This window comes from Diceros bicornis, chromosome 18 (assembly GCF_020826845.1).
Source record: "Diceros bicornis minor isolate mBicDic1 chromosome 18, mDicBic1.mat.cur, whole genome shotgun sequence".
In the NCBI taxonomy this organism is placed as follows: domain Eukaryota; kingdom Metazoa; phylum Chordata; class Mammalia; order Perissodactyla; family Rhinocerotidae; genus Diceros; species Diceros bicornis.
The window spans coordinates 15,438,062-15,452,711 of record NC_080757.1 but is presented as its reverse complement, the minus strand read 5'-3'; the positions used below and the strand labels follow the sequence as shown (position 1 = coordinate 15,452,711).

The 14,650-nt window shown below is 39.9% G+C and overlaps 1 protein-coding gene across 1 annotated transcript in view; it reads right to left on the bottom strand.

Annotated features, from left to right (window-relative positions):
* Nucleotides 1-14,650, bottom strand: part of METTL16 (methyltransferase 16, RNA N6-adenosine) — an 84,239-nt gene that overhangs the window by 25,812 nt on the left and 43,777 nt on the right. The gene's annotated exons all lie outside the window — the stretch shown is intronic.

Sequence of the window (14,650 nt, the reverse complement as noted above, 5' to 3'; positions counted from 1 at the left end):
TTTTTTTTGCTGAGGAAGACTGGCCCTGGGCTAACATCCATGCCCATCTTCCTCTACATTATATGGGACGCCGCCACAGCATGGCTTGACAAGCGGCAAGTCAGTGAGCGCCCGGGATCCGAACCGGCGAACCCTGGGCCGCCGCAGCGGAGTGTGCACACTTAACTGCTTGTGCCACCAGGCCAGCCCCGACATCATATTCTTTCTGGGCCATAAAACAAGCTTTGAAAAATTTTAAAGGATCAAAATCATACAAACATAGTCTCAGAGTATAATAATCAACTAGACTAGAAAACAGTTAAGAGAATCATAGTTCTTTTAAATCTCATTTAAAATGCCTAAAGTATGATGGGAGTCCCCTGACACTGGAAATGAGGCAAGGATGTCCACTCTCCACTTCTATTCAAAATCGTACCACTGGAGATTTTAAGTCAGTAAAATAAGCTGAGAAAAAGATAAAATAAAATGCATATGAACTGAAAAGAAAGAAATAAAACTTTAGTCTTGACTCACAGAAGACACGATCATCTATGTAGAAAATACTATAAAATCTAGGAAAAAGCTGTTAGAATTAATAAATGAATTCAGCAAGTTCACAGGATAAAAGCTCCATATAAAATCAACTATATTTCCTTATAGCAGCAATACACAACTAGAAATTAAAATTTAAAAATACTACAATAGCATCAAAATACACAAAATACTTAGGAATAAAGTTAACATAGTATGTGTAAGAAAACTATGAAACACTGCTAAAAGAATTTTAAAATCTAAATAAGATATACCATGTTGGAATGGAAGATTCAACACTGTTAAGGTATCACTTCTTTCCAATTTGATCTATAAATTCAACACAATCCCAACCAAAATCCCAGTAGACTTTTTCATAGAAATTGACAGAATGATTCTAAAATTTATATGGAAACGCAAAATATCTCAAATAGCCAAAAAAATTTTGAAAAAGAACAACAAAATTGGAGGACTTACACTACCTGATTTCAAGACTTATTATAAAGTTACAATAATCAAAAAAGTATGGTAATGGCATAAATATAGACACAATGGAATACAGTCCAGAAATAGACTCACTTATATGCTCAGTTGATTTTAACAATGGCACCAAAGGTTTGCTCTTCAAAAGACCCTGTTATAAAAATGAAAAGGCAAACCACGGACTGGGAAAAAATATTTGCAAAACACATCTGATAAAAGACTTGCATTCGGCATATATATAAAACTCCTACAACTCAATAAGATTAATAAACAGATAAAAAGAGATAGAGACTTCTGGTTTCTAGTCCAACATGTAAGAAGCTGGAAGTCATCACTCTGTCCTAACAACAAGTAAAAAGCTGAACAACCTGCAAAATCAACAACTCTTCTTAGATCCATCACCGTAGCAACTCACAGGGCAAACCACTGCCTCTAAAATTGGAGAGACTGACAGGTGAACAGAAAGAATCACAACTTACCAGAGCAGAAACCCACAAGCAAAAACCTCCGAGGGAACCAGTGCTGAGGAAGGGAAACCGGAACCATAACTGACAAATTGCTGGAGACTCAGCGTTGACAAGTCTGAGAGAGAAAAACTCCAGGGGACCCAGTCATCCAGGGCCCCCATACTTTTGTGAATTTCACCTCCAGGAGCTTAACCAGGTTCTCACAGTGAATATGGGAGAAAAATTCCCTTGTGCTTCCAGCAAGGGGAGAGAAGGAGGAACCATTTTGAAATATGCCAGAGCATCCTTCTCTTCTTAACAAGGTCTGCCCTCAGGAGAAATTAGTTAACCAGAGCCTAACTTGATGGGGTTTTATCAGAGTATAGTTTACCTACAGGAAGGGTATTATCCAACTCTAACCTACACTAGCCATCCTGTCCCACCAAAGTGGGGGAAAATCTGAGAAGCATGTATGAAGTCCACAATCCAGAGGTACAGGCTCACTAGAAGATTGAGACCTACTCATAGGACTATAGAATGCTTCCCCTCCCCCACACCTTACCACCACATTACTAAAGGCCTATTTACAGAAGTTCCTTTTACCTAGCACATAACATCTTTCTAGCAAGAAACAAATTACAAGACATACTAAAAAGGCAAAAAACACAGTTTGAAGACACAGAGCAAGCATCAAAACCAGGCAAAGACGTTGGAGTTATCAGACCAGGAATTTAAAACAACTGTGATTAAGATGCTAAGGGGGGGCTGGCCCCATGGCGTAGCGGTTAAGTGCGCGCGCTCCGCTGTTGGCGGCCCAGGTTCAGATCCCGGGCGTGCATCGACACATGGCTTGTCAAGCCATGCTGTGGTGGCGTCCCATATAAAGTTGAGGAAGATGGGCACGGATGTTAGCCCAGGGCCACTCTTCCTCAGCAGAAAAAGAGGAAGATTGGCATGGGTGTTAGCTCAGGGCTGATCTTCCTCACACACACACAAAAAAAGAGGCTAAGGGCTCTAATGCATAAAGTAGACAGCATGCAAGAACAGATGGGCAACGTAAGCAGAGAGACGGAAAGTCTAAGAACCAAAAAGAAATACTAGAGATCAAAAACTCTGTAACGGAAAGGAAGAATGCCTTTGATGGGCTCACTAGTAGACTGGACACAGCTGAGGAAAGAATCTCTGAGCTTGAGGATATCCCAACAGAAACTGCCAAAACTGAAAAAAAAACAAAGAGAAAAAACACTGGAGAAAAAAAAACAGAATACAATACCCAGGAACTGTGGAACAACTACAAAAGGTGTAAAACGTGTAATGGGAATTCCAGAAGGAAAAGAGAGAAAAGAAGAAAGACAGAAAAGAACAGAAGAAATAATAATGACTGAGAATTTCCTCCAAATTAAGGTCAGACACAAAACCACAGATCCAGGAAGCTAAGAGAACAATGAGCAAGAAAAATGCCAAAAAACTACACATAGGCATGCGATTTTCAAAATATAGAAAATTGAAATAAAGAAAAAACCCTGAAAGAAGCCATAGGAAAAGAAAAACACCTTACCTATAGAGAAACAAAGATAAGAATTACATCCAACTTCTCTTAAGAAACCATTCAAGCAAGAAGAAAGTAGAGTAAAATATTTAAAGTGTTGAGAGAGAGAGAAAAAAAAAAACACCCATCTAGAATTCTGTACCCTGCAAAATTATCCTTCAAAAGTGAAAAAGAAATAAACACTTCCTCAGACAAACAAAAATTACCAGTTGACCTGCCCTGCAAGGAATATTAAGAGAAGTTCTAAGAAGAAAAATTATATAAGTCAGAAACTCAAATCTATATGAAAAAGGAAGAGCATAGGAGAAGAAATAAGTGAAGGTAAAAAAAAAAACAAAACACTTTTTTATTCCTAATTGATCTAAGGATAACAGTTTGTTCAAAGTAACAATACCAACAATGTACTAAATTATGTATGCTTATATACACATGTATATGTGCAATGAATGACAGCAAAGATACAGAAGACACAAGGGAGGAATTAGATTATTTTGTTATTATTAAGGTATTCACACTACCGTGAAGTGGTATAGTGTTATTTGAAAACAGACTTGGATTAGCTGTAAATATATGTTGCAAGCTCTTGGGCAACCACTAAAAAAAGTTTAAAAAAGTATAACAGATATACTAATAAAGGAGAGAAAATGGAATATATAAAATACTCAATTAAAACCAAATAAGGCAGGGCCGGCCCCATGGCTCAGTGGTTAAGTGCGCGTGCTCCGCTGCTGGCGGCCTGGGTTCGGATCCCGGGCGCACACGGACGCACCGCTTCTCTGGCCATGCTGAGGCCGCGTCCCACATACAGCAACTAGAAGGATGTGCAGCTATGACATACAACAATCTGCTGGGGCTTTGGGGGGAAAAATAAATAAATAAATAAAATCTTTAAAAAAATTAAAAAAAAAAAACAAATAAGGCAGAAAAGAGTGGAAGACAAAGCACAGAAACAAAAAACAACATAGAAAACAGTAACAAATATAGTAGATATGCATCCAAGTATATCAAGAATCACTTTGATATCAATGGTCTAAATGCACAAATTAAAAGAGATTGTCAGAGTGGATCAACAAACAAAACCCAATCACATGTTATCTACAAGAAACCCACTTTAAATATAAAGACAGGGCCGGCTCCGTGGCTTAGCAGTTAAGTGCGTGCGCTCCGCTGCTGGCGGCCCAGGTTCGGATCCCGGGCGCACACCGACACACTGCTTCTCCAGCCATGCTGAGGCCGCGTCCCACATACAGCAACTAGAAGGATGTGCAACTGTGACATACAACTAGCTACTGGGGCTTTGGGGGAAAAATAAATAAATAAAATAAAAAATAAAATAAAATAAATAAATATAAAGACACATAGATTAAAAGTAAATGGATGGAGAGGGGCCGGCCCGCTGGCGTGGTGAAGTTCGCACGCTCTGCTTCTGGCAGTCCGGGGTTTGCAGGTTCGGATCCCTGGTGCAGATCTATGCACCACTCATCAAGCCATGCTGTGGCAGGTGTCCCACATAAAGTAGAGGAAGATGAGCATGGATGTTAGCCCAGGGCCATAAAGTAGAGGAAGATGAGCACGGATGTTAGCCCAGGGCCAATCTTCCTCAGCAAAAAAGAGGAGGACTGGCAACAGGTGTTAGCTCAAGGCTAATCTTCCTCTCACACACACACGCGCGCGCGTGCACACAAAGTAAATGGATGGAGAAAGATATACTATGCTGACACTAATCAAAAGAAAGCAGAAAGTAGCTATATTAATTTCAGACAGAGCTGACTTCAGACCAAGGAAAGTTATCAGCAATAAAGAGGGGCATTACATAATGCTAAAGGGGACAATTCTCCAAGACATAACAATCCTTAACATGTATGCACCTAACAACAGAGTGTCAAACCACCTGAGGCAAAAACTGATAGAACTGCAAGGAGAAATGGATGAATCCACTATTAGAGTTGGAGACTTCATCACTCCTCTATCAGAATGAACAGATTCAGTAGGCAGAAAATCAATAGGGACACAGTTAAACTCAACACTACCATCAATCTGCTGGATATAACTGACATCTATAAACTACTCATCCAACAATAGCAGAATACACATTCTTCTCAAGCTCACATGGAATATTCACCACGATAGACCATATTCTGGGCCACAAAATACACCTTAACAAATGTGAAAGAACAGAAATCATACAATGCAATATGTGCTCTCAGACCACAACAGAATTAAACTAGAAATCACTAACAGAAAAACAGCTGGAAAACCCCAAAATACTTAGAGCTTAAACAACACACTTCTAAATAACACATGGGTCAAAGAAATCTCCAGAGACATTAAACAATATTTTGAACTAAATAAAAATGAAAACACAACTTCTTAAAATATGTGTAGTGAAAGCAGTGCTTAGAGGGAAATTTATAGCATTGAATGAATACATTACAAAAAAAGACCTAAAATCAATCACCTAAGTTTCCATCTTGGGAAACTAGAAAAGAAGAGCAAATTAAGTCCAAAGCAAGCAGAAGAAAAGAAGAAATAAATTTAGAGCAGAAATCAGTGAAATTGAAAGCAGGAAATCAACAGAGAAAAATCAATGAAATCAAAAGTTGGTTCTTTGAAAAGATCAATAAAATTGATAAACCTGTAGTCAGGCTAAGAAAAAAAGACAGAGGATGCAAATTACTAATAATAGAAATGAAATGGAGCAGAGACAGTCTTTTCAACAAATGGTGCTGGAAAAATGGACATCCACAAGCAAAAAAACGAATCTACATACAAATCTTATATCATTCACAAAAATTAACTCAAAATGGATGATAGACCTAAATATAAAATGCAAAACTATAAAACCTCTGGAAGATAATATAGGAGAAAATCTAGACGACCTTGGGTTTTGGTGATGACTTTTTAGATGCTAACATTGAAGGCACGATCCATGAAAGAAGGAAGTGGTAAGCTGGACTTAACACTAAGCTCTGAGAAAGATAATGTCAGGGGAAAGAAAAGACAAGTCAGACTGGGAGAAAATATTTGCACAACACATATCTGACAAAGGACTGTTATCCAAAATATACAAAGAACTCTTATAACTCAACAATTAGAAAACAACCAACCTGATTAAAAAAATGGGCCAAAGACCTTAATAAAATATCTCACCAAAGAAGATACACAGAAAGCAAATAGGTATATGGAAAGATGCTCCATATCATATGTCATCAAAGAAATGCAAATTAAAACAACAATGAGATACCACTCTATACCTATTAGAATGGCCAAAATCCAGAACACCAACATCATCAAATGCTGGCAACAATGTCAAGCAACAGGAACGCTTATTCATTGCTAGTGGAAAGGCAAAATGGTCTAGCCATTTTGGAAGACAGTGTGGCAGTCTTCCAAACATACTCTTACCATATGATCAAGCAAACATACTCCTTGGAATTTACCCAAAGGGGCTGAAAACTTATGTCCATACAAAAATATGCACATGGATGTCTATAGCAGCTTTATTCATATAAGTGCCAAAATTTGGAAGCAACTAAGATGTCCTTCAGTAATGAATAGATAAATAAACTGTGGTTTATACAATGTAATATTATTCAGCACTAAAAAGAAATGATCTATCAAGCCATGAAAAGACATGGAGGAGGGCCGGCCCCGTGGCTTAGCGGTTAAGTGCACACGCTCTGCTGCTGGCGGCCCGGGTTCGGATCCCTCGCGCGCACCAACGCACCGCTTCTCCAGCCATGCTGAGGCTGCATCCCACGTACAGCAACTAGAAGGATGTGCAGCTATGACATACAACTATCTCCTGGCTTTGGGGGAAAAAATAAATAAATAAATAAATTTTAAAAAGGACATGGAGGAAACTTAAATTTATATTACTAAGTGAAAGAAGACAATCGGAAAAAAGCTATGTATGATTCCAACTATATGGCATTCTGGAAAAGGCAAAATGTGAAGACAGTAAAAAGATCAGAGGCTGGAGGAAAGGGGTAAATAGGCGGAGCACAAAGGATGTTTAAAGCAGTGGAAATATTATGTGTGATATCATAATGGCAGATACATGTAAATATGCATGTGTCCAAACCCACAGAACGTACACCATCAAGGGTGAACTTGAAGGTAAACTATTGACGCTGAGTGACGACGACGTGTTGAAGTAGGCACAACAATTGTTGAGGGTGGGGGATACTGATAATGGGGGAGGCTATGCTTGGGTAGGGGCAGGGGTCTATGCGCAATCTCTGTAACTTCTGCCCAATTTTGCTGTGAACCTAAAAATGCTCTAAGAAATATAGTCTATCTTTTCTTAAAAAAGAGAGCAATACAGGAATGACCAACAAGCACATGCAAAGATGCTTCATATCACTAGTCATCAGGGATATGCAATTTAAAACCAGAAGGAGATAACACTATATACTCATTAGACTGGAAAAATTTTAAAAGAATGACAATATCAAATGGCGTCAACCAGAACTCTCATAAATTGCTGGTGAGAATGTAAAGTAGTACAGCCACTTGAAAACAGTCTGGCAACTTGACTAAGGAATCCTACTCCTAGGTATTTAATCAAGATAAAGGAAAACTTAAGTCCACACAAAGACTTGTATACAAATGTTCATAGCGGTGTTATCTATACTAGCCAAAACCTGGAAATGACCCAAATGTCCATCAACTGGCGAATGGATTAACATACTGTGGTACAGTCATATAACAGCATACTACTTAGCAATAAAAAGGGAGAAACTATTGATACAAAGCATAGATATGCTACATGAAAGAAGCCTGTTTTGTATTCTTGTATGAGATAGTAGTCAGGTGCAGCCGTAGGAGGAGACAGAGTAGAAGCTTGGGAAAAAACAAACTTTATTATACTCAGCTCCTAGAGACAGGAGGCAGGGCTTGCCACGTAGGGCCGTATGGGAAGGACGTTAGGGTGGTCAGGAGGCAGATGACAGGAGTGAGGGGAAGGTTTAGGCCACAGCCTTTATTGGGGTTTCCTCAGGACAGGCAAGGAGCAGGGTGAGCAGTTTAAGATCAGCTAGTTTGAATAATTTCAGTGGGCTCTGGCCTATAGAGTGGTCCCTAGCTCCCTGGCACCTGGCCCAGAGATGATTAGGACAGAGGAATATTGCCTCCTGGGGTGTAAGGGCCAGATAGAGGAGGGATGGTTCTGGACCGGTTAGTGTGCATATCAAAGGCATGCTCAGGCTGGGTCCTTTGCCATCTCTAAGCACTGGCTAGCCCAGGAAAGGGCAGTCTCTCTCTACCGATAAAGGTTTTTTCAGGTGTCAAAACATCATAACAGGGCCGGCCCCGTGGCTTAGCGGTTAAGTGCGCGCGCTCCGCTACTGGCGGCCTGGGTTCGGATCCAGGGCGCGCACTGACGCACCGCTTCTCCGGCCACGCTGAGGCCGCGTCCCACATACAGCAACTAGAAGGATGTGCAACTATGACACACAACTATCTACTGGGGCTTTCGGGGAAAAAAAATCATAACATACAGAAAATTAAAAATATTTACAATACAATGCCAAACACACAAGAAAACATTCTGTATGATTCTATTTATATGAAAGTCTAGAATAGGCAAAACTATTGTGACAGAATGACTAGTGGTCACTAGAGGCTGGGACAGGGTGGGAAGAGACTGCAAAGGGACACTAGGGAACTTTTTATGGTGATGGAAATGCTGGATATCTTGATTGTGGTAATGTACACATTTGTCAAAACTCATCAAACTTGTACATGAAAAATTGGAGAATTTTGCTGTATGCGAGTTATACCTCAATAAAACTGATTTAAATACATAAATTTCTAAATAAGATTTATCTTATACCTTCAAATATACATAAAGAATTGTTAACAATATAGTAATTTTTTTGCATATTTCTTGGTGTTTTATAACATAGCTTAGTTACACTAGCAATACATATTCCAGCATCATAATTACTCCTACTTCATTTGAAATTCATCTAATCGTGCCTTATGTTCAAAGAGAAATTTCAGATGCATTCAATATTTACTTATTTATACATAAAACAGCTACTATGAAGGTGAATTTTTTTTTTTTTTTTTTTTGGTGAGGAAGATCAGCCCTGTGCTAACATCTGCTAATCCTCCTCTTTTTTTTGCTGAGCAAGACTGGCCCTGGGCTAACATCTATGCCCATCTTCCTCCACTTTATATGGGATGCCACCACAGCATGGCTTGCCAAGCGGTGCGTCGGTGTGCGCCCAGGATCCGAACCGGCGAACCCCGGGCCACCGCAGCAGAGCACGCGCACTTAACCACTTGTGCCACCGGGCCAGCCCCTGAAAGTGAATTTTAAAGTGACTAAAATTCTAAGTGAATTTAAGAGCTTCTAAAATCACACATTTGATTAAAACTATATAAAACAGCCATTTTTATAGGTTGAAAACTGTTGAAGACTGGCAATTTCATATGGTTCAACCTAATACATTAAATAATATAAATGAAAATTTTATTAATTGCAAAAGTATAACAAAATTGTTATATCACTTTAGAAATAGCATGCATTAACCAATATTTTATTTCATTTCATTGTTTGTGAGTTCAATAACAGGTGACTGTCCCAATTTTTGTTTAGTCAATCCTTTTTCCCTTTGAAAATACAAAGAAACAATTGTACTGCCTAAACCACTTTAAACAAACCTGGGTAAATTTATTTACAGCATAATCAATCAATTTCATTTGGTGGTTTTAAAATGTTTGGAATAAGAATGATAGGCTCCTTTTAAGAAGACAGTATGAATGGAGAAATCATTAACCAGGAATTAAAAGCCTTTGATGTGTTAGGAACCACATGTAAGAAAAGAAATTAAGACCAATTAATGGTCACATAGTAACAGTATAAAATAGGTTAATTAAACAGCTTTCCTTTAAAATTAGCACTCCTAAACAGATTAGATCAGGGTCACCAGAAGGCAAGAAATGGCCCAGAACAAAGACAAAAGATACTATGAATTCCCTCAGAAGATGAAGGAAAGCAAATATTTAGATAAATAAGCCTTGTAAGAGTTAAATATGTCATTAGTATTTAATATAGGCTTAGGAGAGTTCATATTTCTTTTAACCCTTGCTACAAGCTGAATACTGTATTGTAAATCTTTTAAGATTTAATCTCATCAATATACTGTTTTCTACCTCAGTTATATTTCTTACAGAAAAAGAAGTAATTGGGTATATTCAAAATTCTATTTTAGCTTCACTTTAAAAAATGCCTATCCATTAGATCCTAATTACTCTCACCAGGTATCTCGTGACAACTAATCAAAATGCAAGTAGGAAAAAAATGAACAAAAGGACGATCTAGTTACCCAAGAGACTTTGAACCCATTATTCTATTTTAATGATGAAAGCAGCACTCTACTCATTATAGCATTTTAGTAATTCCTCTGAGACAGTAGATTTCAAGAAAAATTATTTTGAAATAATTTCAAACATATGGAAGAGCTGCAAGATGACACAAATGATTCCAGTATCCTCTTCACCCCGATTCATCAATTAACATTTTCCCCCATTTGCCTACTTGTTCTGTATGTGTTTTTTTCCTAAACCATTTGAGAGTCAGATATAAACATCATCATGCCCCTTAACTCTAAATATTTTGGCATGTATGTTTTAAAAACAAGAACATTCTCTTTCTTAACCACAGAAAGATATCAAATTGAGACAATTTAACACTCACACAATACTATTATTTGGAACACAGTCCATATTCAAATTTCACCAATTATCCCCATAATGTCCTTCATGGCAATTTTCTCCCCTGATGAAAGATCCAATCTAGGATCATGCATTTCATTTGTGTCAAGTCTCTTTAGTCTCTTTTAATCTGGAACAGTTCTTCAGTCTTTTACTTTCATGACCTTAATATTTTTGAAGAATTGTTTTACAAAATCCCTCAAGTTGGTTTGTCTGAAGTTTCCTCATCGTTAGATTCAGGTTATACATTTTTGGGCATGAAGAGCACAGAGGTGCTATTATGTCCTTGTAGGTGCCTCACATCAGGAGATGATCACCTGGTCAAGGTGGTATCCCCTAGGTTTCTCTACTGTAAAGTTACCATATTTCTCTTTGATATTATAGGTAATCTGCGGGGAAGACACTTTGAAACTACATAAATATCCCGTTCCTCTTCAAATTTTCCAAAGCTGATTCTTCCATGAATCAATTATTACTATAATGATTACAAAATGGTAAATTTTCTAACTTTATTATTTCTTCTACATTTATTAGTTGGATTCTACCGTGATGAAGAACTTTTCCTCTAATACTCTTATGTATTTCCTTTGCTTATTTTTATTCAATGGGTTATAATCCATTATCATCATTATTCATTCTGAAACTCATATTGTTTGAGATTTGGCTTGAGCTGGTTCCTATGTCCTTTTGACATGGCATTTTTTGAGCACCTCTTTACTTTTTTGGTATTATAAACTATTCCAGGCTCATTTTATACTCATCCTTACCTAGCACAGGAATCACCCATTTCTCCAAGGGGTCTGGTTCTTTTTAGTGGGGACTGGTTATTTAGAAACTTTTTTTTTTTTTTTTGTGAGGAAGATCAGCCCTGAGGTAACATCCATGCCAATCCTCCTCTTTTTGCTGAGGAAGACTGGCTCCGGGCTAACATCCACGCCCATCTTCCTCCACTTTACATGGGACGCCGCCACAGCATAGCCAGACAAGCGGTGCATCGGTGCACACCCGGGATCTGAACTCGGGCTGCCAGCAGTGGAGTGCATGCACTTAACTGCTACACCATGGGGCCGGCCCCTAGAAAATTTTTAAAAAACCATAACACAGAGGTGTAACATAGAAAAACAGATAGAAGCAGAGGTTTGGGGTGTAAGTAGCTATGAGCGTAGTCTAAAAGCTTCTCTAAGTAGTAGAACCTAACACTTTGCTGCCTATAATAAATTATCATACTAAATGTCCCCAGATACGGACCAAAGCAGCCCTATGTCCACCTGGTCTCACAATTTGCCATTTAAACTATCATAAATTCCAAATCTCCATGGCTAAAAATGAACTTTTAGCCTGTGTTCTTATTAATGTGATTTTAATTATCCACATACACTTTTACATGTGCAAGAAACATTGTAACAAGCTTCTCCAAGGCAGTGGGACCAAAGCTTTTCATTCTTTGGTACTCCTTTTTATACTGCCCGATGTACTAAAAATACATAGCTTGTTGATTTTAACAACTTTGCTCTTTGACCACCTAAAGCTGAACCAATTAGTGACTACCACTATAGATGGAAATGCCATAAAAGTTGATACAGCTAGCTAGTCATGGCATGAGCCAATGGATTCAACTTTTTCTCCCTAAGACTTTAGAACAGTCACCAATCAATGAGACTCTGCCATATCAAACCTTAAAGGGAATTAAACTACACTTGATATCTAAGTTAAAGTGATGAAATGCACATAATCTAATTCATTAAAAAAAATAGACAGGGGCCGGCCCCGTGGCTTAGCAGTTGAGTGCGTGCGCTCCACTGCTGGCAGCCTGGGTTCGGGTCCCGGGCGCGCACCGATGCACCGCTTCTCCAGCCACGCTGGGGCCGCGTCCCACATACGGCAGCTGGATGGATGTGCAGCTGTGACATACAACTATCTACTGGGGCTTTGGGGGGAAAAAATAAATAAATAAAGTCTTAAAAAAAAAAAAAAAAGTAGACAGACAGTGACCTCAGCATCACGGCAGAGTGAGTTGGTCCCTTTGCCTCTCCCCTCTAAGTTACAACCAATCGGACATCCACTGACCAACAGAGGATTCCCTACACAGCACAACAGGACACCTGAGAGATCCACGCAGCCATACAGCTGAGGTGGGTGGACTGGATCCCCAGGAAGCAATGGAACTAGGTGAGCAGACCCCTCCCCTTCCCCAATGGCAGCAATCCAGGTCGTGAGTCCTCTCACAGTTGCTGCTGAAACTTTAAGAGGAGGCAGGGGCAGCACGGTCCCCAAACCAATGCTTTAGGAGTGGCAGCCCGGCCTGTGGGAGCACCCATCATGCCACAGTGGCCCCATTCGTGGGAAGGCTCTGCACCAAGTGGTGGTGGCTCAGCCCCTGTGAAGGAGCCCTGCCCACCAAGCGCAGCAGCTCAGTTGAACCACCAATGAGCACAGAGCCAGCCCACACTCTGCCCCTCTCCCACTTAGCACAGCAGCTCAGCCAGTCCCCTGCCAAGTGCAGTGGCTCCAACTGCACAAGAGTAACCTGCCAGCAGAGCACAGAGACCCCGCGTGTGTGTGTGACCTGCCAAGTGGTTGTGGCCAGCCCATGCAAATGCAGAGCAGTGCTACCAGCACAACTTCCAGCAGACAGGGCAGGATCAGCAAACACAGCTCCTACCCCCAACTCCAGTGGTGGCAGGGAGAATCTGTGACCTGATACTACCAAAAATGCACCGACAAAGGATCAATTCATCAAACACCATGAAGAACTACAGTAACACTTCAGAGAAGAAGGAAAGTGACAAGTCTCCAGAAACCAATCCTGAAGTCACAGAAATTTACAATTTAAATGACCGAGAATTCAAAATAGTCATCATAAAGGGGCCGGCCCGATGGCACAAGCAGTTAAGTGCGCACACTCCGCTGCGGCGGCCTGGGGTTCGCCAGTTAGGATTCTGGGCACGCACCAACACACCGCTTGTCAAGCCATGCTGTGGCATGGTCCCATATAAAGTGGAGGAAGACATGCATGGATGTTAGCCCAGGGCCAGTCTTTCTCAGCAAAAAGAGGAGGATTGGCAGATGTTAGCCCAGGGCCAATCCTCCTCAAAAAAAACAAAAAAGTCATCACAAAGAAACTCAACAAGTTACAAGAAAACTCAGAAAGACACTTCAATGAGCTCAGGAATAAAATCAATGAGCAGAAGGAATACGTCACCACAGAGACTGAAGATGTTTTTTCTAAAAAAGAAACCAAACAGAAATTCTGGATACAAAGAACACAAATAATGAGATAAAAAATAATCTAGAAACCATAAAAAATACAGCTGATGTCATGGAGGACAGAATTAGTGATTTAGAGGATAGAAATATAGAAATGTTTCAGGTGGAGGAGAAGAGAGACCTAGATTTTAAAAAAATGAAGAAATTCTTCGAGAAATATCTGACTCATTTAGGAAAAGCAACATAAAGATTATAGGTACTCCAGAGGCAGAAGAGAGGGAGAAAGGAGTACAGAGCTTATTCAAAGAAATAATAGGGGCCGGCCCGGTGGCTTAGCGGTTAAGTGCGCGTGCTCTGCTACTGGCGGCCCGGGTTCGGATCCTAGGCGCGCACCAACGCACCGCTTCTCCGGCCACACTGAGGCTGTGTCCCACATACAGCAACTAGAAGGATGTGCAACTATGACATACAACTATCTACTGGGGCTTTGGGGTGGGGGGGGAGGAGGAAGATTGGCAATAGATGTTAGCTCAGAGCCGGTCTTCCTTAGCAAAAAGAGGAGAATTAGCACAGATGTTAGCTCAGGGCTGATCTTCCTCACAAAAAAAAAAAAAAAAGAAGAAAAAAGAAATAATAGCTGAGAATTTTCCAAACCTGGGGAAGGAACTGGACTTACAAGTACATAAAGCCAAGAGAACTCCTAATTACATCAATGCAAAAAAGACCTTCT